Source organism: Mobula hypostoma, chromosome 17 (assembly GCF_963921235.1).
Source record: "Mobula hypostoma chromosome 17, sMobHyp1.1, whole genome shotgun sequence".
Classification (NCBI taxonomy): domain Eukaryota; kingdom Metazoa; phylum Chordata; class Chondrichthyes; order Myliobatiformes; family Myliobatidae; genus Mobula; species Mobula hypostoma.
The window spans coordinates 1,717,489-1,744,142 of NC_086113.1; the positions used below are offsets into that span (position 1 = coordinate 1,717,489).

Here is a 26,654-nt window from a genome sequence, read left to right on the forward strand (position 1 = left end):
CAACAAAGCATCCTACAGGTTGTCAGTTGTCACAGGAATTTCTACAGATGTACCGCTGTACAATGAAGAACATTCTAACTTGCATCACTGTCTGATATGGAGAGGCCACTGTCAGGATTGGAAAAAGCTGCTGAAGGTTGCAAACTTAGTCATCTCCATCATAAGCAGCCCCAACATTGGAGATATCCTCAAAAAGGCCGCATGTATTATTAAGGACTCTTATCATCCAGTTCATGCCTGTTTCTCATTACTATCTTCAGAGAGGAGATACAGGACCCTGAAGATGCACTCTCATCATTTTAAGAGCAGCTTCTTCCCCTCCACCATCAGTTTTAAAATGCCATGAGAGGTGATGTATTTAGTAGGGATGGAAGAATGAATCAGGAAGTCATGAGGGATGACCTGGAATACTGAAAGGAAAGACGAGGGGAAGGTGTGTCTGATGGTGCAATCTCACTGAAGGCAGCAGGAATTGTGAAGGTTGAACAGTTGAATGCAGAGGTAGGTGGGATGGAAACCTGGGAAAAGAATGGATGGATGAGAGCAGAAATGCAGGAAATAAATGAGCTGCAATCAAGAAATCCATCAGCTGTGGTGCTGATATAACCGGTGTACCAATCGTGAGTTGGAGAGCAGGGAAGATTCAGACATGAAAGGAAGACACTGCCTAGTGGAACAGTCATCAAAGGAGTGGTAGGGCTTTGGCTCATTCAGGCTTCGGCGAGATAAGTGGATTTCGTTTCTTCTTTGCATTTTTTTTGAGGAATAGACAGCATGTCTGTAGGGTTAGTATTTTGTTCTGGGTGTCGGGTGTGGGAATCCTGGGAATCTTCCAGTCTCCCAGATGGCCACATTTGCACCAGGTGCACCGAGATACAGCTCCTGACCGTGTTAGGGATCTGGAGCTGTGGCTTGATGACCTACAGCTTATTAGGGAAAGTGAGTAGGAGATGGAGAGGAGTTACAGGGAGATAGTCACCCTGAGGCTGCAGGAGTTAGACAAGTGGGTGACTGTCAGGGAAGGGAAGGGAAGAGCTCAGATAGTAGAAAACACCCCTGTGGCCATCCCCCTCAGTAATCGTTATCTTGTTTTAGATGCTGTTGAGGGGGATGACCTGACAGAGGATGACCAAGGCAATTGAGTCTCTGGCACTGAGCCTGATTCCATGGTGCAGAAGGGAGAGAATATGAGGAATGCGGTAGTCATAAGAGATTGCATAGTGAGGAGAACAGATGGGAAATTCTGTCAGCTTGATAGAGATACTCGTATGGTGTGTTGCCCGCATGATCCCAAAGAAAAGTAAGAGCACGAAATGCTCAGACTTTAGAACTATAAGTCTTAAGTCATGCCTCCAAGATCTTGTTATTAATACTTCTAAGCAGAATAAAAAGAACAGTTCTTAATGAAATTAATGAGTGCCAGAGCAGATTTATACCGGGTAAGGGTACCCGTGAAGGGATTTTCAATTTGCGAATGATTGTGGAATGAGGTCTAGAAAAAAAAGACATTTACATGTGCTTCTTGGATTATGAAAAAGCTTTTGACCGAGTCAATCATGAACAGCTGGTCAATTGCCTGAACTCATTGGGGCTGGATGGGAAAGATGTTCGACTGATTGCGAGTCTGTACTGGCGTCAGAAGGCAGTAATAAGAACTAGTGGTGGGAATTCACTGGAAGTTGAGATCCAAAAAGGGGTTTGCCAGGGCTGCATTATCTCCCCTTTATTATTTAACATTTACTCAGAGGTAATCTTCAGGATGTTGAACAATGAAGCTGGTGTCCAAATTGGTGGAGTGACGGTGAACAACTTCAGGTACGCAGATGATTCAGTGTTGTTAGCCGAGACTGAGGACGAGTTACTCAGAATAGTAGATAAGATAAATGCTGAAGGTGAACGATTTGGAATGAAAATAAATGCTGCAAAGATGAAGATGGTAGTATCACGGAAGAAAGAAGTCCCCAAAATCAGAATCAAAATTGACGGCGTAGGCATAGAGCAAGTCAAGAAGTTTGCGTACTTGGGACAGATGGTCACAGAGGGTGGGAAATGTGATACAGAAATTAGACGAAGAATTGAAATTGCAAGATCAACGTTCTGGAGCCTGAGTGACGTGCTGTGTGGCAAGAGGTTGGACTCTGGGCTGCGTTGTAGAACTTGGAAATGCTACGTCTGGAGCAGTCTGTTGTATGGAGTCGAATCGTGGACGTTATGCAAGGAAGCGCAACGACGACTGGAGGCATTTGAAATGTGGTGTTTAAGGAGAATGCAGAAAATGAGATGGGTGATAAGGTCAGTAATATGGAAGTGTTGAAGAGAGCGAGGAGAGAAAAGGAGTTGCTGAAGAATGTACGGAAAAGGAAGCTGGAATATGCCGGGCACTTGTTAAGAGGTGGTGGACTACAGAAATTGTTATTGGGAGGGACGATAGAGGGAAAGAGGAAGGCAGCGAACCACTTGGTACGATAATGTGAGGCAATGGACTGGGTTGAGTTATGCTGAGGCCAGAAAAAAAGCGCAAGATCAAAGAAGATGGAGGTGCATAGCTGCCAACCCTGGATTCGGGACAGCACCCACTGACTGACTGACTGACTGACTGACTGATGATGATTTTGAGCACCAACAAACATAAGGAAGCACTTGTAGAAGACATGAAACCTTGGAAATTTGAAATGACCTTACTACTGGCATTGCAGTATTGATAGAGAAAGGCATTATAATGCAATATATTCTTTGGGTGATTGATGGTGGGTGATCAGGAAACATTGTACAGTCCCAACAAATCAAATCCTGGCGAACATGAGAGGGCAAGTAGGAAAGTGTACAGAGGTCCATATTAGAGGATACTGTTTATGACATCAGCTCATGTTGATTGGAATATTTGAAATCCTAGTCTATCTAACTTAAAACAGTATTTATGAAGAAATACTTATTGTTTAGGCATATTATAATGGACTTTTTAGAAATGAGACTAAATAACAAATGGTTCACCATTAAAGGAGTTACTGTTACTCTATTAAGCATTGGGGCAGACAGATTTTCCAAATAAATTTGTGCAAGCTTAACATCAGAATGACTACATCACATTTAAATGAAAGTAATAAAGTAGAAATGGCTTGAAGTTTTCAAAGAGAAGTGCTTTTGACAGTGATTTCGCCAATTATCCTTTTTTCATCATTGTTAATAGAAAGGGCTAGTATTTTAAAAATATAGTAGTTTTATGTATTTATTTAGTAAAACAGATCAGAGTTTGTTTTAGCGATGTGTCTGTATGAATATCATTTCCTGGTGATATTGCAGTGTTTAGCATCTACAAACAGCACTGCAGTTACTGAAATATTTAAATGCAAGAGATGACAGTGATTAGAATTACTGAAGTAATACTTATTTTTGATTTGCAGAACCAAATTTGTAAAATTGACAGGTTTCTTAAAATACTCTCTTTAACTTTATGCAGTACTTCCTTGGTATAACTGTGGTGTGTTTAACTTTCTCAGTATAACTGTGGTGTGTTTAATGAGACAATGTCATTCAGAAGCTTAATTGGACTGGTCACATCAACACCTGTCAGTGGGATCACAACAGAGGCTGGAAAGGTGTCCGAGCACACACTACATCACTTTTCCCTTGGATATTCGCTGTCTATAAAATGTCAAGTATGTAGATAGGAGCTGCTCCAGTAATATACTAGCAGCCCAGCAACCTGCTGCCCTGAAAGCGTCAACACGGGTACCCTGGGTGGCAAAGGTGGGATATGGCATCTTGCCTTCATTAGCTGTGGCACTAAGTACAAGAGTTGGCACGTTAGACCACACTTGACTATCATGTTTAATTCAGGCTAATAGAAGAATGAGTAAATTAGAGAGAGTGTAGAATACATTCACAAAGATGTTTCCTGGAGGAGCAGAGTTTATGACGATCCCTGCCACTGCAAGGCAGCAGTATCACAAAAGCCATGGGTTAAAGTCACCAATCCTTTTTAAAAGAGAAAATGGACTATAAGTTTAGTCTTGCCAATGCTGCGTATTTCCAGAGATCAGAAGAAATGTCACATAGAAACATAGAAAATAGGTGCAGGAGTAGGCCATTCGGCCCTTCGAGCCTGCACCACCATTCAGTACGATCGTGGCTGATCATCCAACTCAGAACCCTGTACCTGCCTTCTCTCCATACCCCCTGATCCCTTTAGCCACAACAGCCGTATCTAACTCCTTCTTAAATATAGCTAATGAACTGGCCTCAACTGTTTCCTGTGGCAGAGAATTCCACAGATTCACCACTCTCTGTGTAAAGAAGTTTTTCCTCATCTCAGTCCTAAAAGGCTTCCCCTTTATCCTCAAACTGTGACCCCTCGTTCTGGACTTCCCCAACATCGGGAACAATCTCCCTGCATCTAGCCTGTCCAATCCCTTTAGAATTTTATACGTTTCAATCAGATCACCCCTCAATCTTCTAAATTCCAGAGAGTTTAAGCCTAGTCGATCCAGTCTTTCATCATATGAAAGTCCTGCCATCCCAGGAATCAATCTGGTGAGCCTTCTTTGTACTCCCTCTATGGCAAGAATGTCTTTCCTCAGATTAAGGGACCAAAACTGCACACAATATTCCAGGTGTGGTCTCACCAAGGCCTTGTACAACTGCAGTAGTACCTCCCTGCTCCTGTACTCGAATCCTCTTGCTATGAATGCCAGCATACCATTCGCCTTTTTCACCGCCTGCTGTACCTGCATGCCCACTTTCAATGACTGGTGTACAATGACACCCAGGTCTCATTGCACCTCCCCTTTTCCTAATCGGCCACCATTCAGATAATAATCTGTTTTCCTGTTCTTGCCACCAAAGTGGATAACCTCACATTTATCCACATTAAATTGCATCTGCCATGAATTTGCCCACTCACCTAACCTATCCAAGTCACCCTGCATCCTCTTAGTACCCTCCTCACAGCTAACACTGCCACCCAGCTTCGTGTCATCCGCAAACTTGGGGATGCTGCATTTAATTCCCTTGTCTAAGTCATTAATATATATTGTAAACAACTGGGGTCCCAGCACTGAGCCTTGCGGTACCCCACTAGTCACTGCCTGCCATTCTGAAAAGGTCCCGTTTATTCCCACTCTTTGCTTCCTGTCTGCCAACCAATTCTCTATCCAGATCAATACCATACCCCCAATACCGTGTGCTTTAAGTTTGCACACTAATCTCCTGTGTGGGACCTTGTCAAAAGCTTTTTGAAAATCCAAATATACCACATCCATTGGTTCTTCCCTATCCACTCTACTAGTTACTTCCTCAAAAAATTCTATGAGTTTCGTCACTTTGAGCAGAAACTCATGGCCAGAAATTTCAAAGTTCAATCCATCCCACAATGTGAGGGAATAAAAATCTTTGCATTATGACTCCATCGCAATGTAAAGATGTGTGAATTTATAAGACTGATGGCTTGTAGAAAGAAGCTGTCCCATAGCCTTTTGGTCCTGGCTTTAATGCTGTGGTACCGTTTGCTAGACAGAAGCAGCTGAAACAGTTTATGGTTGGGGTGACTGGTGTCCCCAATAATCTTCCAACCATTCTTTTTGCTCCTGCTGCTATAAATGTCCTCAATGGAGGGAAGTTCACATCCACAGATACACTGGGCTGTTTATACCACTCTCTGCAGTGCCCAGTGATCAAGGTTGGTGCAGTTCCTGTACAGCCAATCAGTGTGTTCTCAGTGGTGCCCCTGTAGAAGGTCTTGAGGACTTGGGGGCTCGTGCTGAACTACTTCAGTTGCCTAAGGTGTGGAAGAGATGCTGTTGTGCTTTTTTTGCAACAAAGCCTGTGTGCACAGTCCAGGTGAGATCATTGGTGATGTGTACACCGAGGAATTTGAAACTGCTCACCCTCTGAACTGCAGACCCATTGATGTTGATTGGGGTGGGTCTGCCTCTGTTCCTTCTGTTATCCACCAATCAGCTCTTGTTTTTTTGGGACATTGAGGGTGTGGTTGTTATCCTGGCACAGCTGTGTCAGGGTGTCAACCTCTCCTCTGAAGGCAGTGTAACGTGCTGTAGGGTTTCACTGCTAATGTAATGGTTTCTCTGTAGCAGCAATGTTTGGGTTATGACTAGAGATAACGGGGCTTTGGAACTTGGGGCTATCCAATGAGAGGCATGTTGTTTTTTCTTACGGGTCTGGGAGCAGGGATTTCAAGGTCTTTTGCCGGGGAGAGATGAGGAGAGAAGACGCGAATGGAGAAAGTTGGTAGTCTGCTGGACAGGGTGGACTTGGAGCAAGGATCCGAAGGTCAGCGACGATCGGAAGAGGTCAATGGTGGACAATCGGCCTTATCAGTTTGCACATTAGACTGTTTCATATGATTGGGCCCTTTTCTTTTTTTTTGTTTCTTTATTAACCATGTAGTCAAATTAACAATTATAAAGCTTAATCATTTAATCTCATATTGTGTACTGCTTGTTATTTTGTGGTACTGATTTATAACAGGAGACATATCGCGCAGCATCCACCCAAACAAGATTTCTGAAGTTTGGCTGGTCTGGGAGCTGTCATCCCCTAGACTAAGCTGCTAGCTGAACTGAGAGTTACAGCTGTCTCATCACTGCTAGAAAGAAGGCCGATCAAAGTCATGTCGTCTGGGAATTTGATCAGCAGATTGGAGCTATTTGCGGTAATACAGTCTTGGATGTAAAGTGAGTAGAGAAGGGCTCTTGGGACTCCGAACACAACCGTGGGGGGCAGCTGTGTTGAGGTCAGAGGTGAGGGAGCATATCCTTACTACCTGTCGGCGATCCATTAGGAAGTCTAGGATCCAGCTGCACAAGGCGGAGTGCAGGCAGAGGTGTCTGAGCTTCCTGTCAGTCTGGAAGGAATTATGGTGTTGACTGTTGGAACTGTAGTCCAGGAACAGCATTCTAATGTATTCATCCCTCTTCTCCAGGTGAGTGAGTGAGGATGGTGTGTAGTGCTGTGGCTATAGAATTATCAGGCTCTTCAGCCCACGATATTGTACTGACCTTTTAAACTACTATAAAATCAGTCTAATCCAGGGGTTCCCAAACTTTTTTATGCCATGGGCCCCTACCATTAACCAAGGAGTCTGTGGCCCCCAGATTGGGAACTCCTGCTCTAACCCTTCTCTTCAACACAGCCTTCTATTTTTCAAACATCTATGTGTCCTTTAAGAGTCTCCTAAATGTTCCTAATGTACCTGCCTGTACCACCACCCATGGTAGAGTATTTCACGCACCCACCATTCTGTGTATATAAAAAAAACCTACCTCTGACACTACCCCCCCCCCATACGTCCTCCAAATACCTTAAAAATATGCTGCCTCGTATTAGCCATTTCCATCCTGAAAAAAAGTATCTGGCTTTCCACTCAATTTATGCCTTTTTTCATCTTAAGCATCTCTGTCAAGTGAACTCTTATCCTCCTTCACTCCAAAGAGAAATCCTCATAAGACATGCTTTTTAATCCAGGCAGCATCCTGGTAAATCTCCTCTGCATCTTCTCTAAAGCTTCCACATCCTTCCTACAATGAGGTGATCAGAACTGAACACAATACTCCAAGTGTGGTTTTGCCAGGTTTTTATAGAGCTACAACAATACCTCGAGGCTCTTGAACTCAATCCCCCGACTGATGAAAGCTGACACACCATACGCCTTCTTTAACAACCCTATTGACTTGAGCAGCAGTATATGTTACCTATACTACCTTGGTTCATTTTTTTTGCAGGGATTTACAGGAAAAAAGTACAGTAGAATTTCACAAAAAATTATGTAAACAGACAAAGACTGAGAAAAACCAATGTGGAAAAGAAGAGACTGTGCAAATAAGAAATATACTAAAAAAAAGATACTGATGCAAATTTAAAAAAATAAGTTAAAAGTACTGAGAACAACATTTGTAAAGAGTCGTTGAAAGTGAGTCTATAGTATTAATTATCTGCTTATTTTTTGCTGTAATGAAAATTTAGTACAATTTTCATGAGACATTGGTGAATTATTCAGAACTCTAAGCTGTGCAATCCAAAATAGAAAGTGGAACTTTTTTTTAAGACAAGTCTGCATTTGGAATAGTAAGTGTCTTCAGAGCAATAGTACAGCGGCAATCTGAGCTGAATTCACATCACGTGAAAGGTCAGCTGGAGTTTTGGTAGACTGTTCTGTCAGTGATCACAATGAATTGTAATATCTACTCTGCCCACTGGGACGAACTAAAGTGGAATTATTTATTGATTAAATGTTGCCCAAAAGGGGTTTTCCAATAATTAATACAGCACAAGATTGAGGTAAATTTCCTCCTGAAGAGAGAATTGGTTTAACAGTAAGATTCTATCCTCCTGCAGTACTTAAATTCTCTGTACACAGTTTTCTATGTCCTATCTTCTTTTCATCTGGTGCTTAGCAATCTCAAGCCGACAACTGGCATCTCAAGCTTCTGTGTATCAAGAGCTCTCTCAGGGTACTGGGACGAATCCTGGCTATAGTTGTCTACATTCTGCTCTTCCAACTGCACCATTCCTTTGGTTTGCCACAGACACACTGCAGATTGGAGGCTTCAGGAGGCGGAGGGCACTGCATTTATCCCTGGGTATCAGCAGTGAAGCCTAGTCTTGCTTGGGGAAACTGCAGTATTATGCAGGAAAAATGAACCCTTGGACTGTACATCAGTTTAACCTGACAAAGATTCAGGGACCTCATTCATTTCAGGGGCATTTCCAAGCCCACTGATTAGGAAGGAAAAGAGTAAGGTAAGTTTCTTTTTTAAAATATAGAACGTAGAACATGAGAGCACAGTACAGGCCCTTCAGCCCAGGAGGTTGTGCTGACCTTTTAACCTACTCTAAGGTTAATCTAACCTTCCCCTCCTACATAGCCTTCCATTTTGTTAACTGTTTTACTTTAAAATACATTCATGCCTTGAATAACTTTTAATTAACTTACTTGTTTATCACCTTTAATAGCTTTTTAAAATGTCTTTGATATTTAGTGACACTTAAAAAATTGTAAAAATGCTCCAGTGCTTTGACAAAGCTAAGGTTTCATCTTTAGTTTTACCTTCTGCGAAGTCTGTCATGAGTATTTGGGGATGGGTCCTCAGAACATCACTGTCTGAAATCTTCCGAAGTGCAGAGATCAGCAAAACCAGCTCTGCATCCAGACCAGATTGATGTGGGTAACCAGGAAAAAATTGCCCTGTAGGTCATCCACAAATGTGTACATAAAAAAAACATGCTAATGAGACAAATAACTGGGCTGGTTCAGTGATGTGGTTAGTAGAGTTGCTGTCTAACATCACCATTACCTCCACTGACTCAGATTCATGGTCTCAAGCAGTGTCATTGTGGAATTTTCTGTTCCCTCTGTGACTATGTGGGTTTTGTCTGGGTGCTCCAGTTTCTTCCCACATCACAAAAGTGTGCGAGTTCATTGGCCATTGTAAATTGTGCTAGTGTGTAGATTAGTGACAGAATAAATGAAATTGATTGTATCGTGTGAAGAATGAAACAGTTCTCGTGGAGGATTACAAAAAATAGATGCTTGATACTTGATGTGGACTTGTTGGACTCAGTCCTGTTTCTGTGCTGTGTTGCAAATAACCTGGGGATTCCTGAGTTCACCTTACTGATCTTTGTAGGGCATAAAAACTGCAGAGGATACTTAGAACAAAACTGATGGCTTTGTTACCAGATTTGCAGATGATACAAAGTTAGGGTCAGGTAGTATTGAGGAAGTAGGGAATCCGCGGAAGTACTTGGACAACCTCAGAATAGAAGGACATCCTTTCTATTGTTTAGCCAGCGAGCGGTGAATCCGTGGAATTCTTTGCCGCAGATGGATGTGAAAGTTGATAGATTCTTGATTAACAAAGGGGTCCAATGTTACAGGGAAGAGGCTGGAGAATGGGGTTGAGAGGGGTAATAAATCAAATACGATGGAATGATGGAGCAGACTCGCTGAGCCAAATAGCCTAATTCTGCTCCTGTGTCTTAGGCTCATATGATTTTGAAACCTATGTCCCTAATTTTGCAACCTATGTCCCTAATTTTGCAGGTTTACTGCATTTATTAAATTTTTTTGAGGCGATATGAAATATTTTACAGTATTCATTCTAGCACCAGAGAATATAATGGATTTGTCAGCACCCGATTGATCGTTTCAGTTTCATTCTATTGTTATAACTGCTATGACAGTTTCAGCTATAATACTTGAAGGAAAGTCAATTAATATGAATCAATTTTTTTTGAAGCAGGCTGTACAGCCCATCTAGTCCATATTGAAACCATTTAAACTACCTGCTTCCATCGACCTGCACAGGGAATATAGCCCTCCATACTGCTACTACCTATGTACCTTTCCAAACTTCTCTTAAACATTGTAATCGAACTCCCATCCACCATTTGTGCTGATGGCTCATTCCACACTCTCACGACCCTCAGAGTGAAGAAGTTTCCCCTCATGTTCCCTTTGAACATTGAACAAAGAAATCTACAGCACATTACGGGCACTTCGACCCCCAATGTTGCACTGACCATGTAACCTACTCTAGAAACTGTCTAGAATTACCCTACTGCATAGCTATCTATTTTTCTCAGCTCCATTTAACTATCTACGAGTCTCTTAAAAGACCCTATTGTAGCTGCCTCTACCACCGTTGCAGGCAGTGCATTCCATGCAACCACCACGTTGTGTGTGGAAAGACTTACCCCTGACATCCCCTCTGTACCTACTTCCAAGCACCTTAAAACCATGTTAGCCATTTCAGCCCAGTTCTGCATCTTATCGATGTTCCGCTCCAGCCTCTGATAACCCTCCAGACTATCCACAACACCCCCAACCTTTGTGTCTTCAGCAAACTTACTAACCCACTCTTCTACTTCTTTATCCAGGTCCTTTATAAAACATCACAAAGAGGAGGGATCCCAGACCAGATCCCTGTGGAACACCACTGGTCACCAACCTCCATGCAGAATACGTACCATTTACAACCACCCTTTGCCTTCTGTGAGCAAGCCAAATCTAGATTCACAAAGCAAGGTCTTTTTGGATCCTATGCCTCCTTACTTTCTGAATGAGCCTCGCATGTCACCTTTCTCCCTTAGTCCATGATCTCTGGTTGTAGCCCCACCCAACCTTAGTGGGAAAAGCTAGCTTGCATTTAAAAAGCCACCTTACATTTACTATGTCTATACCCCTCATAAATTAGTATACTTCTATCAAATCTCCTCTCAGTCTTTTAACGGTCGAAAGAATACAGTCCTGACCTATTATGACGTCATAGCAATTAGTGAAACTTGGCTACAGGAGGGGCAGGACTGGCAGCTTAATATTCCAGGGTTCCGATGTTTCAGATGTGATCGAGGCAGAGGAATGAAAGGTGGGGGAGTAGCATTGCTTGTTAGGGAAAATATTACAGCAGTGCTCAGGCAGGACAGATTAGAGGGCTTGTCTACTGAGTCCTTATGGGTGGAGCTGAGAAACAGGAGAGGTATGGCCACATTAGTGGGATTGTATTACAGACCACCCAATAGTCAACGAGAATTGGAAGAGCAAATCTGCAGAGAGATAGCAGGCAACTGCAGGAAACACAAAGTTGTGATGGTAGGGGATTTTAATTTTCCATATATTGATTGGGACTCCCATACTGTTAGGGGTCTAGATGGTTTAGGGTTTGTAAAATATGTTCAGGAAAGTTTTCTAAATCAATATATAGAGGGACCAACTAGAGGAGATGCAATATTGGATCTCCTGTTAGGAAACAAGTTAGGACAAGTGACAGAAGTCTATGTAGGAGAGCACTTTGGTTCCAGTGATCATAACACCATTAGTTTCAACTTGATCATGGACAAGGATAGATCTGGTCCTAGGGTTGAGGTTCTGAACTGGAAGAAGGCCAAATTTGAAGAAATGAGAAAGGATCTAAAAAGCGTGGATTGGGACAGGTTGTTCTCTGGCAAGGATGTGATCGGTAGGTGGGAAGCCTTCAAAGGAGAAATTTTGAGAGTGCAGAATTTGTATGTTCCTGTCAAGATTAAAGGCAAAGTGAATAGGAATAAGGAACCTTGGTTCTCAAGGGATATTGCAACTCTCATAAAGAAGAAGAGGGAGTTGTATGACATGTATAGGAAGCAAGGAGTAAATAAGGTGCTTGAGGAGTATAAGAAGTGCAAGAAAATACTTAAGAAAGAAGTCAGGGGGGCTAAAAGAAGACATGAGGTTGCCTTGGCAGTCAAAGTGAAAGATAATCCAAAGAGCTTTTACGGGTATATTAAGAGCAAAAGGATTGTAAGGGATAAAATTGGCCCGCTTGAAGATCAGAGTGGTCGGCTATGTGTGGAACCAAAGGAAATGGGGGAGATCTTAAATAGGTTTTTTGCATCTGTATTTACTAAGGAAACTGGCATGAAGTCTGTGGAGTTAAGGGAAACAAGTAGTGAGATCATGGAAACTGTACAGATTGAAAAGGAGGAGGTGCTTGCTGTCTTGAGGAAAATTAAAGTGGATAAATCCCCGGGACCTGACAGAGTGTTCCCTCGGACCTTGAAGGAGACTAGTGTTGAAATTGCAGGGGCCCTGGCAGAAATATTTAAAATGTTGCTGTCTACAGGTGAGGTGCCGGAGGATTGGAGAGTGACTCATGTTGTTTTGTTGTTTAAAAAAGGATCGAAAAGTAATCCGGGAAATTATAGGCCAGTAAGTTTAACGTCGGTAGTAGGTAAGTTATTGGAGGGAGTACTAAGAGACAGAATCTACAAGCATTTGGATAGACAGGGACTTATTAGGGAGAGTCAACATGGCTTTGTGCGTGGTAGGTCATGTTTGACCAATCTATTGGAGTTTTTCGAGGAGGTTACCAGGAAAGTGGATGAAGGGAAGGCAGTGGATATTGTCTACATGGACTTCAGTAAGGCCTTTGACAAGGTCCCGCATGGGAGGTTAGTTAGGAAAATTCAGTCGCTAGGTATACATGGAGAGGTGGTAATTTGGATTAGACATTGGCTCAATGGAAGAAGCCAAAGAGTGGTAGTAGAGAATTGCTTCTCCGAGTGGAGGCCTGTGACTAGTGGTGTGCCACAGGGATCAGTGCTGGGTCCATTGTTATTTGTCATCTATATCAATGATCTGGATGATAATGTGGTAAATTGGATCAGCAAATTTTCTGATGATACAAAGATTGGAGGTGTAGTAGACAGTGAGGAAGGTTTTCAGAGCCTGCAGAAGGACTTGGACCAGCTGGAAAAATGGGCTGAAAAATGGCAGATGGAGTTTAATACAGACAAGTGTGAGGTATTGCACGTTGGAAGGACAAACCAAGGTAGAACATACAGGGTTAATGGTAAGGCACTGAGGAGTGCAGTGGAACAGAGGGATCTGGGAATACAGATACAAAATTCCCTAAAAGTGGCGTCACAGGTAGATAGGGTCGTAAAGAGAGCTTTTGGTACATTGGCCTATATTAATCAAAGTATTGGGTATAAGAGCTGGAATGTTATGATGAGGTTGTATAAGGCATTGGTGAGGCCGAATCTGGAGTATTGTGTTCAGTTTTGGTCACCAAATTACAGGAAGGATATAAATAAGGTTGAAAGAGTGCAGAGAAGGTTTACAAGGATGTTGCCGGGACTTGAGAAACTCAGTTACAGAGAAAGGTTGTATAGGTTAGGACTTTATTCCCTGGAGCGTAGAAGAATGAGGGGAGATTTGATAGAGGTATATAAAATTATGATGGGTATAGATAGAGTGAATGCAAGCAGGCTTTTTCCACTGAGGCAAGGGGAGAAAAAAACCAGAGGACATGGGTTAAGGGTGAGGGGGGAAAAGTTTAAAAGGAACATTAGGGAGGGCTTCTTCACACAGAGAGTGGTGGGAGTGTGGAATGAGCTGCCAGACGAGGTGGTAAATGCGGGTTCTTTTTTAACATTTAAGAATAAATTGGACAGATACATGGATGGGAGGTATATGGAGGGATATGGTCCATGTGCAGGTCAGTGGGACTAGGGAGAAAATGGTTCGGCACAGCCAAGAAGGGCCAAAAGGCCTGTTTCTGTGCTGTAGTTTCTATGGTTTCTATGGTTTCGATTCAATCTTTCCTTATTACTCAGCTCCTCCAGACCTGGCAACATTCTTATAAATTTTCTCTGCGCTCTTTCAATCTTATTTACATCTTTACTGTAGGTAGGTGACCAAAACTGCACACATTACTCCAAATTGGGTCTCACTAACATCTTATATAACTTCAGTTTAACATCCCATCTCATGTACTCAGTACATTGATTTTTTGATCCAATGTGCCAAAAGCTTTTTTTTTACACTACCTGTGAATAAATTATGGACCTGTATTCCCAGATCCCTTTGTTCTACCACACTCCTCAGTGGCCTATCTTTGTTGGTCCTACCAAAGTTCAGAACCCCGCACTTGTCTGTTTTAAGTTCCATCAGCATTATCAGCCCATTTTTCCAGCTGATGCAGATCCCTCTGCAAGCCATGATAGCCTTTCTTGCTGCCCATTACATCCCCAAACTTGGTGCCATCTACAAATTTGCTCATCCTGTTAACCACAATATCATCCAGATCATTGACTTGGACGACAAACAACAAAGGATCCCTTCACACCACTAGTCACAGGCCTCCGGTCAGAGAGGATACCCTCTACTACTGCTCTCTGGCTTCTCCCATAAAGCCAATGTCTAATCCAATTTATTATCTCCTCCTGAATGTCAAGCCACTGAACCTTCTTGACCAGACTCCCATATGGGACCTTGTCAAATGCCTTAATAAAGTTCACGTAGACAGCATTCACTACCTTGCTTTCATCCATTTTCCTGCTAACTTTCTCAGAAACTTCTATAAGATTGGTTTGACCTACCATGCATGAACCATACTGACTATCGTTAATCAGTTCATTTCTATCCAAATACTTATGTATCTGGTTCCTTAGAATACCTTCCAATAATTTTGCTACAACAGATGTCAGACTCACTTGCCTATACTTTCCTGGTTTATGTTTACAGCCTTTTTAAAATAGCAAAACAACATTGGCTATCCTTCAGTCTTCTGGTATCTCTTCTGTTAGTAAGTATGTTATAATTATCTGTGCTAGGGCCCCAGCAATTTCTGTGCTGCCTCCCGTAGGATTTGTGGGTACACCTTGTCAGGCTCTGGGGATTTATCCACCCTGATTTGCCTCGGGGTAGCAAGTTCCTCCTCTGTAATCTGTACAGGGTCCATGAAGTTGATGCTGCTTTGTCTCAGTACAGATGAAAAACATTCATTTAAGATCTCTCCCCATCTGTTTTGGCTCCACACATGGATTCCATTCTGATCTTACAGGTGACCAATTTTGTCCCTTGCAATTGTTTTGCTCTTAACATATCTGTAGAATCCCTTGGGATTCTCTTCACCTTGTTTGCTAGAGCAATTTAATGCTTTCTTTTAGCCTTCCTGATTTATTTCTGAAGAGTTTTCATACATTTCCCATACTCCATTTGTTCCTGTTTGCTTGTACCTGCTATGCACCTCCTTTTTTTCCCTCTTCATCAGGGCCTCAATATCTCTTGAAAACCAAGGTTCCCTGCACTTGTTATCTTTACCTTTTACTCTGAAAGGCATGTATCAGCTGTGTACACTCAAAAATTTTGATTTTGAAGGTCTTCCACTTACAAGTGCACCTTTGCCAGAACACAGCCTGTTCCAATCCACACTTGCCAGATCATTTTTGATAATGAGCCTTTCTCCAATTTAGAATCTCAACTCGCAGACCAGACCTAATTTTTGCGTATTTACTTTGAAATTAGTGGCATTGTCATCACTGGATACAAAGTGTCCCCCTTCCCTAACTTCTGACACCTGTGCTGTTTCATTCCCTAATAGCAGATCCAGTATCATATGCTTCCTGATTGGATTTCTATACAGTATACGGATCATCGATCAGAATTACAGGGAAGTAGTCGCCCCTAAGTTGCAGCAGGCGGGTAGTTGGGTGACTGTCTGGAGAAGGAATAGGATGGTGAATAGCGAGTTAGCGCAGAGCACCTCTGTGGCCATACCCCTCAATAGTAAATAGACAGTTTTGGGTAACGTTAAGGAAGATGACCTCCCAGGAAAATGCCATTGAGATGAGGTTGCTGGCACTGAGCATGGGTCTGTGGAGTAGAAAGGAAAGCAGCAGAAGAGGGGAGTGGTAGTGATAGGGGATTTAATAGTCGGAGGAACAGACAGGAGCTTCTGTGGGTGTGAATGGGATACCCATGGTGCCAGGGTCAGGGATGTCTCGGATTGTGTCCACAGCATTTTGCATGGGGAAGGAGAGCACATGGGAGAGTTTTGATACATATTGGTACCACAGGCAGGAAAAGCAATGAGGTCCTTAAGAGAGAATTTAGAGAGCCAGACAGAAAGCTGAGAAGTAGGACTTCCAAGGTAGTAACTTTTGGATTGCTACCTTTGTCACATGTGAGGGTAGAAACAGGATGATTTGGCAGATAAATGTGTGGCTGAGAAGCTGGTACAGGGGCAAGGCTTTGGCTTCTTGGATCATTGGGAGGTATGACCTGTACAAAAATGACGAGTTGCACCTGAACTTGAGGGAGACCAATATTCTCACGGGCAGGCTTGTTAGAGCTGTTGAGAAAGGTTTAAACTAATTTTAAACTAATTTGGCAGGGGATGGGAATTGGAGTGAAGGGACTCAGGATGGAACGAATGGTAAAAAAAGCAAAGATGGCTTTCAGTCAGGCTGTTAGGAAGAGCAGGCAGATGGTAGGACAAGTTGTATCCAGCAGGATGAGTATCAGTGCATTAGGGATGCAGAATCAAAAAAGGGTAGCAAATACAGTACTCATTGTTATATCTCAATACAGGGAGTATAAGGAATAAGCAACACTCACGACACGCTGGAGGAACTCAACAGGTCGGGCAGCATCCGTGGAAATGATCAGTCAATGTTTCGGGCCGGAACCCTTCGTCAGAAATAAGGTGGATGATCTTGTTGCACTTTTACAGATTGTCACGTATGATGTTGTAGCCATCACTGAATCGTGGCTGAAGGATCATTGTAGTTGGGATCTGAATGTCCAAAGTTACTCGTTGTATCAAAGGGATAGGAAGGTCAGCAGAGGAGGTGGTGTGGCTCTGCTGGTAAAGAATGGCGTCAAATCAGTAGAAAGATATGACATAGGATCGGATTCGGTTGAGTTAAGAAACTTGAAAGGTAAAAGGACGTTGATGGCAGTTTAAAAACTGGCCTCCAAACAGTAGCTGGGATATGGACTGCAGAATACAATGGGAAATAGAAAAGGCATGTCAAAAGGGCAATGTTATGATAGTATTGGGAGATCTTAACATGTAGGTAGATTGGAAAAATCAGTTTGGTAATGGATCTGAAGAAAATGAATTTGTTGAATGCCTGTGAGATGGCTTTTTAGAGCAGCTTGTCGTTGAGTCTACTAGTGGTTCAGCTATACTGGATTGGGTGTTATGAAACGAGCCATTGGTGATTTGGGATCTTAAGGTGTAGGAACCTTTAGAGGTCAGTGATGTCAGTGATGACAATATGATTGAATTCAACTGGAAATTTGATGTGGAGAAAGTAAAGTCTGATGTAGCAGTATTTCAGTGGAGTAAAGGAAATTACAGTGGTATGAGAGAGGAGTTGGCTAAAGTAAATTGGAAGGTTATTCTGGCAGGGATGACAGCAGAGCAGCAATGGCTTGAATTTCTTGGAAAAATGAGGAAGGTACAGGATAGATGTATTCCCAAAACAAAGAAATAGTCAAGTGGCAAAATCGTACAACTGTGGCTGACAAGGAAAATCAAAGCTAATGTAAAAGCCAAAGAAGCCTTACAACAGAGAAAAAATTAACAGGAAAATAGAGGATTGGGAAGCACTTAAAAACCTACAGAAAACAACTCAAAGAATCATTAGGAGGGTAAAGATGAAACATGAAATCAAGCTAGTAAAAAATATCAAGATGGTTTGAGAAAGCTTTTTCAAGTATGTTAAAAAATAAAAAAAGAGAGATGAGAGTGGATGTAGGACAGCTAAAAAATGGGGCCGCAGAAGTAATAACAGAGGACGAGGAGTTGGCAGATGAACTAAATAATCATTTTGATTATTCTTCACTGTGGAAGACACTAGCAGTGTGCTAGGTGTTGAAGGGTATGATGGAAGAAAAGTGAGTACATTTACAATTATAAGGGAGAAGGTGCTCAAAAAGACAAAGATCAAAAGGTATACAAGTCACCTGGATTGGATGAACTGCACCCTAGGATTCTGAAACAGGTAGTTGTAGAGATTGTGGAGACTTTAGTAATGGTCTTTCAAAAATCATTGGACTCTGGCATGGTTCCAGAGGACTGGAATACTGCAAGTGTCACTCCACTCTTTAAGAAAGGAGGGAGGCTGCAGTAAGGAAATTATAGACCAGTTAGCCTGACCTCAGTGGTTGCGAAGATGCTGGAGTCAATTGTTAAGGGTGAGGTTATGAAGTACTTGGTGACACAGGGCAAGATGGACAATATCAGCATGGTTTCCTTAAGAGAAAATTTTGCTGATGAACCTGTTGGAATTCTTTGAGATTACAAGTAGGACAGATAAAGGGAATGTAGTGGATGTTGTATATTTGGATTTTCAGAAGGTGTTTGACAAGTTGCCAGTCATGAGGCTGCTTACCAAGTTAAGAGCCCATGGTAGTACGGAAGAGTTACTGGCATGTTTGGAGCACTGGCTGATTAGTAGGAGACAGTGAGTGGGAATAAAAGGATCCATGTCTGGCTGGCTACCAGGGATCGATGTTGGGACCACTTCTTTTTATGGCTGTATATCATTGATTTAGATGATAGAATAAGTGACTTTGTTGCCAAGTTTGCAGATGACATGAAGGTTGGTGGAGGGGCAGGTAGTTTTGAGGAAACGGGAAGGCTGCAGAAGTACTTCGACAGATTAGGAGAATGGGCAAGTAAGTGGCAAATGAAATACAATGTTGGAAAATGCATTGGTAGAAGAAATGGATGTGCAAACTATTTTCTAAATGGGGAGAAAATCCAAAAATCTGTGATTCAAAGGGACTTGGGAGTCCTTGTCCAGAACACCCTCAAGGTTAAATGCAGGTTGAGTTGGTTGTAAGGAAGGCAAATGCAATGTTAGCATTCATTTCAAGCTGTTTAGAATATAAGAGCACAGATGTGATGCGGAGGCTTTATAAGGCGTTGGTGAGGCCTCACTTTGAGTATTGTGTACAATTTTGGACTCCTTATCTAAGAAAACATATGTCAGCATTGGAGAGGGCTCTGAGAAGGTTCACAAGGATGATTCCGGGATGGAAGTGTTATCAAATGAGGAGCATTTGATGGCTTTAGACCTTTACTCACTGGAATTTAGAAGGATGAAGGGGATCTCATTGAAACCTTTTGAATGTTCAAAGGCCTAGACTGAGTGGATGTTGAAAGGATGTTTCCCATGGTGTGAGAGGTTAGGACAAAAGGGTACAGCCTCAGGATAGAGGGGCATTCATTTAAACAGAGATGCAGAGAAATTTCTTTCGCCAGAGGGTGGTGAATTTGAGGAATTTGTTATTGCGGGCAGCTGCAGAGGCCACGTCCTTTGGTCTATTTTAGGCAGGGATTGATGGCTTCTTGGTCATGGTATCAAAGGTTACAGAGAAAAGGTTGGGGATTGGGGCTGAGGAGGGGGAGAAAGCATCAGACATAACTGAATGATGCAGCAGACTCAATGGACCAGATGGCCTAATACTGCTTCTATGTTTTATGGAGTTGTGAAGGCAGCGATCTCTGCAGAAAATAGAAACTGGCGGGGAAACTGAGCTTAGTCGTTGGATTCTATTGGAGATGGTGTAAGTTACAGAGAATTACATGCTGGACCCGGAGGCTGGTGTGGTGGAGGTTAGGACATGAGAAACCCTATCCTGGATGGGGTGAGGGCAGACGTGCATGAAATGGAAGAGATGCAGTTGAGGGCAATGTTGATGGTGGAGGAAGGGAAGCCCTTTTCTTTGAAGGAGGAGGGCATCTCCTTAGTTCTGGAATCAATGGCCCCATCCAGAGAGCAGATGCAGCAGAGGAAGAGGAACTGAGAGAAGGGGATGGCAATTTTACAAGTAACAGTGTGGGTATCCCTCCTAATAATTTCTCCTATAGTTCCTGCCACATCCTTCCAATACAAGGTGTAGCTATGGGCACTCACATAGTTCCTAACTATGCCTGCCTTTTTGTTGGCTACATGGAACAGTCTATGTTCCAAGTCTACACTCGTATCACTCCCCAACCAGACCAAATGATCCAGTGGGTGGTAAAAGGATAAACCCTCAGCCCACTGGAAATCATGAAAATCGTTAGTCGCAACGTCAAAGGCTTCAGCCACAGTAAAACAGAAATCTTGGCAAACTTAAAACGGACATCTTGTGCATACAAGAAACTCATAGGCTGAACAACCAACCCTATGTGCCAGGAATACACTTGGCTATTGACACCCCTAGCCAAACCTATGGAAGTGCAATCCTTGTTAAAGATAAATCAATAGTAATGAGCACAGCAAACATCCAAGCTGGCTCAATGGAACTTCTGAAAGTTGAGATAAAACACATAAATATCATCTTGGTCTACAAACCCCCTAATGAACCATTCATGTGGCCACCTAACCTAGATCTCCAGGACAAAATGTACCTCATTATTGGTGACTTTAATAGCCATAGCACCAACTGGGGATATGAAGATGACGATGCAAATGGAGAAGAAGTTGTATCATGTACTCTAAACGACAGCTTTGAGCTATTATACGAGTCAAAGGACACCCCCACCTTCACAAGTGCCAGATGGGGAAAAGGATACAATCCAGACCTTGCGTTTGTTACCGTGGCAAGCTCCAACCTCTTCACAGGAACAGTCCTCCAACATATACCCAAATCCCAACATCGTCCAGTCCAGGTAGAATCCCTTCCAGTTCTGAGACCTGTACCATCAAAGTACCTACCAAGATTTAACCTGAGAAAAGCGCATTGGACATCTTTCGCAGAATCCCTTGATCAACGTATCGATACCATACCACCAGAACCTGATCATTATGATGAATTTGTCCGACTAATCTGGAAAGTAGCGCAGCAGAACATACCTAGAAGCTGCAGAATCAAATATATTCAGGTATTGACTAGTGATATCAAGCAAAGTTATGATGAGTATGTCAACTTATGCAACCAAGACCCATTTGGTCAAGACGCAATTGAAATGGGAGAGTCATTTCTGTCCCTACTGAGCCAAGAGAGGCAACAGCGTTGGCAGGAACTGATAGAAAACACAGACATGACCAAGAACAGTAAGAAGGCATGGGCAGCTGTTCGGAAACTCAACTCAGACAATAGACCACCACAGAGAATTGCTGCCGTAACACCCAATCAAGTTGCCCACCAACTAATAATAAATGGTCGACCAAATAACAAGGAACGGAGGCAAAAGAAAAAGCAACATCAGGAGATGGGGTCAGCTCTCTCAAACGGGAATAACAACTTCCCAGATCTCACCCTAGAAGAATTAAAGGATGAAGTATCACAGCTAAAATCCAACAAAGCTGCTGGCATAGATGGGATTCTTAATGAATTCCTTAAACATCTTGGACCTAAAGCACTCAACTGGCTTCTGTCCCTTTTTAACTGTTGCCTAACATCATTAAAAATACCTAAAAAGTGGAGAAGAGCCAAAGTTGTTGCTCTCCTAAAACCCAATTAAGACTCCAACATTTCTAAAAATTATAGACCGATTTCCTTGCTTTGCACCCTCTATAAACTCTACGAGGGACTTATACTGAAAAGAATATCCCCCTTAGTCAAAGATATTCTAACACCAGACCAAGCTGGGTTCAGGCCAGGCTGCTCTTGCTGCAGTCAAGTCCTGAATTTATATTGAGGATGGCTTTGAAATGCGACAAATTACAGGGGCAGTATTCGTTGACTTAGCAGCAGCATACGACACTGTGAATCACAGAGGCCTTCTACTGAAATTATCTAAAATGTTAAAGAATGAAACCACAGTCAAGGTAATAAGAAGCCTCCTAGAAAATCACAGATTTTATGTAGAAATGAATGGAATTAAGAGTAAGTGGCGTCCGCGAAAGAACGGACTACCACAGGGATCAGTCCTGGCACCTCTACTATTTAATGTTTACACAAATGACCAACCAACCTTTCCTAACACGCAGCTTTATCTATGCAGATGACCTATGTGTAGCAACACAAGGTAACTCCTTCCAAGAAGTTGAAGTACGACTTACAGCAGTCCTCGAAACAATGAAGCAGTATTTTGAAAAATGGTCTCTGAACCCAAATCTATCAAAAACTCAAGTGTGTGCATTCCACCTGAGGAATCGAGAAGCAGCTCGGAAACTCAAGATCTTCTGGTGTGGGAGGGAGCTCGAACATCATCTGACTCCAATTTACCTGGGTGTGACACTGGATAGGATGCTTTCATTTGCCACCCACATCCAAAAACTCCGAGGGAAAGTTGGCTCTCGCAATTCTTTCTTGAAAAAATTAGCAGGCACGAAAGGGTGAGCTAATGCTCGCACACTTAGATTAACTGCCCTAGCACTCTGCTATGCACCTGCAGAATACTGTGCACCTATGTGGGGCAGATCAGCCCATGCGAAGAAAATAGACCTGTTGCTTAACGAAGCCTGCTGAATAATCACGGACACACTGCGCCCGACACCCACTAACATCATTTACAGACTTGCAGGCATTGCTCCCCCAGAGATCCGAAGACACACTACAACAAAAATTGAAAAAGGTAAACAGAACTCGGATCCACGGCACCCGCTAGACCATCATGTGCCAGTTTCCAACCGCCTAAAATAGAGGAAAAACTTTGCTTCAGTGGAGGAACTACCGCACGGAACATCCCCCCAAACATACAGGATTGACCTCTGGCAACAAACAGAAGCCAGAACCCCACCAAACAATACAGTGCAAGACCCCACAGAAATGTTGCCAGACGGGGCACTGCTTGACAGATGGAAGTGGTGCACTCTCAACAGAGCGAGAGCGGGTGTTTGTAGGACGGAAGACAATATGGTGAAGTGGGGTTTAAAGACCAGCAAATCCTGTGAGTGTGGCGAAAGGGTGCAGAACATTGAACATGTTCTGCACAACTGCCCACTCTCACCTGATTTAGCTAACACTGACCTGCTCAACATCAACCAAACAGCACTAGAGTGGCTGGCTGTCTGGTGTGACAAGCTATGAACTTTTTCCACAACTTTTCTTGCGCTACATGGACAACTGCATTGGTGATGCTTTCTGCATCCATGCGGAGCTTGTCGACTTCGTCAACTTTGTCTGCAACTTCCACCCTGCCCTCAAATTTACCTGATCCATTTCAGACATATCCCTTCCCTTTCTTGATCTCTGTGCCTCTATCTCTGGAGACGTCTTATCTACTGATGCCTGTTATAAAACCCCTTATTCTCACTGCTACCTGGACTATACTTCTTCCCGCCCTGTTACTTGTAAAAATGCCATCCCCTTCTTACAATTCCTCCATCTTCACTATCTGCTCTCAGGATGAGGCTTTTCATTCTAGAACGAAGGAGATGTCCTCTTCCTTCAAAGAAAGAGGTTTCCATTCCTCCACCAACAATCCTGTCCCCAACAGCATCTCTTCCATTTCGTGCACGTTACCCCCCACCCTGTCCTTCTGCCACCCCACCAGGGGGCTTCTCTTGTCCTCACCTACTATCCCAACAACCTCCATGTCCAGCACATGATTCTCCATAACGTCCATCATCCCCAAGGGGATCCTACCACCAAGCACATCTTTCCCCTTCTTCCCTCTTCCCCCCCCCCCCCACTTTCTCTTTTCTGCAGGGATCACTCCCTTCAGGATTCCCTTGTCCATTCGTACCTCCCACTGATCTCCCTCCTGGCAATCATCCTTGCAAGTGGAACAAGTGCTACACCTGCCCCTAGATCTCCTCTCTCCCTAACATTCAGGGCCCCAACCAGTCCTTCCAGGTGAGGTGACAATTAACCTGTGAGTCTTTTGGGATCATCTAGTGTGTCCGGTGCTCCCAGTATGACCTCCTGTATAGGGTGATCCGACGTAGATTGGGAGACCGCTTCGCCGAGCGTTATGCTCAGAAAAAGCGGGATCTCCCTGTGGCCATCAATTTTAATTCCACTTCATATTCTCATTCCATCATGTCAGTCCATGGCCTTCTCTACTTGCCCAATGAAGCCACACTCAGATTGGAAGAGTAATACTTTATATCCTGTCTGGGTATCCTCCAACCTGATGACATGAACATTGATTTCTTGAACTTAAGATAATGCCACTCTCGCCCCCACCAGCCATTCCCATTTCCCTTTCCCACCATATCTCCTTACCTGCCCATCACCTCTGTCTAGTGCTCAACTCATTTCTTCCATGGCCTTCTGCCCTCTCTTATTGGACTCTTCCCTTCTCCAGCTGACTTTTCATCTTTTTTCTTCATTTCTACACAGGATCTCAGCCTGAAACATCAACTGTTTATTCTTTTCCATGGATGTTACTTGGCCTACTGAGTTCCTGAAGCATTTTGTGTGTCTTGCTTGGATGATGGAATTGATGGCTTTGTTATAAAGTTCGCAGATGCTATGAAGTTAGGTGGAGGGCAGGTAGTTTTAAGGAAGTAGAGAGGCTACAGAAGGACTTTAGGTAGATTAGGAGAATGGGCAAAGAAATGGCAGATGGAATAATATAGTGTTGGGAAGTGTATGATCATGCACTTTGGTAGAGAAAATGGGAGGGTTGACTCTTTTCTAACTGGAGGGAAAATACAACAAACTGAGGTGGAAGGAGACTTGGAAGTTCTTGTACAGGAATCTCTGAAGGTTAGTTTGCAGGTTGAGTCTGCGGTGAGGAAAGCAAATGTGATGTTTCATTGCCAAAGCACTAGAATATAAAAGCAAGGATATAATGTTGAAACTTTATAAAGCACTGATGTGGCCTCACTTAGAGTATTGTGTATAGTTTTGGGCTCCTTATCTTAAAAAGGATGTACTGAAACTGGAGATGTTTCAAAAGAAGTTCATGAAAATGATTCCAGGATTGAATGGCTTGACATTTGAAGAACATTTGCTGGCTCTGGGCCTGTATTTGCTCGAATTCGGAAGAATGAAGGGTAACCTCATTGAAAACCAATGAATAATGAAAGGCCTTCATAGAATGAACGTAGAGAGGATGATTCCTATGATAGGAGGGTCTAAGACCAGAGGAGACAGCCTCAGGATAGAGGGGCATCATTTTAGAATGGAGATGAATAATTTCTTTAGTCAGAGAGTGGTGAATATGTGGAATTCTTTGCCACATGCAGTCCTGGAGGCCAAAACTTTATGTATATATATATATATATATATATATATATATATATAAAGACCTTGGCCTTGACCCTGCCTTGTGAAGCTGGATCTTGGACTTCCTGTCAGATTGCTGGCAGGTGGTAAGAGTGGGCTCCCTCACCTCCACCCCTCTAACTCTCAATACAGGAGCCCCTCAGGGCTGTGTTCTAAATCCCCTCCTTTACTCCCTGTATACCCATGACAGTGTCGCCACCCACAGCTCTAATCTGCTAATTAAATTTGCCAACGACACTACATTGATTGGCCTAATCTCAAACGATTATGAGGTGGCCTACAGGGAAGAAGTCATTTCTCTGACACAGTGGTGTCAAGAAAACACCCTCTCCGTCAATGTCACAAAAACAAAGTTGTGGATTATAGGAGGAATGGAGACAGGCTAACCCCTATTGAAATCAATGGATCTGGGGTTGAGAGGGTAAACAGCTTCAAGTTCCTTGGCATCCACATCACCGAGGACCTCACGTGGTCTGTACACACCTGATGTGTGATGAAAAAGGCACAACAGTACCTCTTTCACCTCAGACGGTTGAGGAAGTTTGGTATAGGCCCCCAAATCCTAAGGACTTTCTACAGGGGCACAGTTGAGAGCATCCTGACTGGCTGCTTCACTGCTTGGTACAGGAACTCTACCTCCCGTAATCGCAGGATTCTGCTGAGAGTGGTGCAGACAGCCCAGCGCGTCTGTAGTTGTGAACTTCCCATGATTCAGGATATTTACAAGGACAGGTATGTAAAAAGGGTCTGTAGGGTCATTGGGTACCCGAGTCACCCCAACCACAATCTATTTCTGCTGCTACCATCGGGAAACAGTACCACAGCTAAAAGCCAGGAACAACAGGCTCCGGGACAGCTTCTTCATCCAAGCCATCAGACAGATTAGCTCACACTGATTTGAGTGTATTTTTATGTTACATTGACTGTTCTATTTATTATAAATTACTATGATTGCATGTTGCACATTTAGACGGAGACATAACATAAAGTTTTTTAGTCATGTAAGTGCAGGATGTAAGAAATAAAGTCAATTCAATTCAATATATTTAAGGGAGAGGTTGATAGATTCTTGATTGGTCAGGGCATGAAGGGATTTGGGGTGAAGGCAGGAGATTGGGGCTGAGAGGAATATTGGATCAGCTGTGATGAAATGGCGGAGCAGACTTGATGGGCCAAATGGCCTAATTCTGTTCCTCTATGTTATTGTCTTATGGTATAAAAACAGTGCACAAGAGATGGTCACAGACACAACTGT

General features: G+C 43.0%; 1 protein-coding gene across 7 annotated transcripts in view; it reads left to right on the forward strand.

Moving 5' to 3' along the window:
• Positions 1-26,654, forward strand: part of LOC134357782 (protein PALS2-like) — a 207,159-nt gene that overhangs the window by 40,224 nt on the left and 140,281 nt on the right. For 3 of the 7 annotated variants that reach the window (XM_063069426.1, XM_063069429.1, XM_063069427.1), the window contains exon 2: positions 16,865-16,979. The exons of 3 other annotated variants lie outside the window; for them this stretch is intronic. The gene's annotated coding sequence lies outside the window, so the exon portion shown is untranslated. Of the gene's footprint in view, positions 1-8,738; positions 8,755-16,864; positions 16,980-26,654 lie in introns of those variants that run through there. One more of the 7 variants, XM_063069428.1, reaches the window with a different exon arrangement.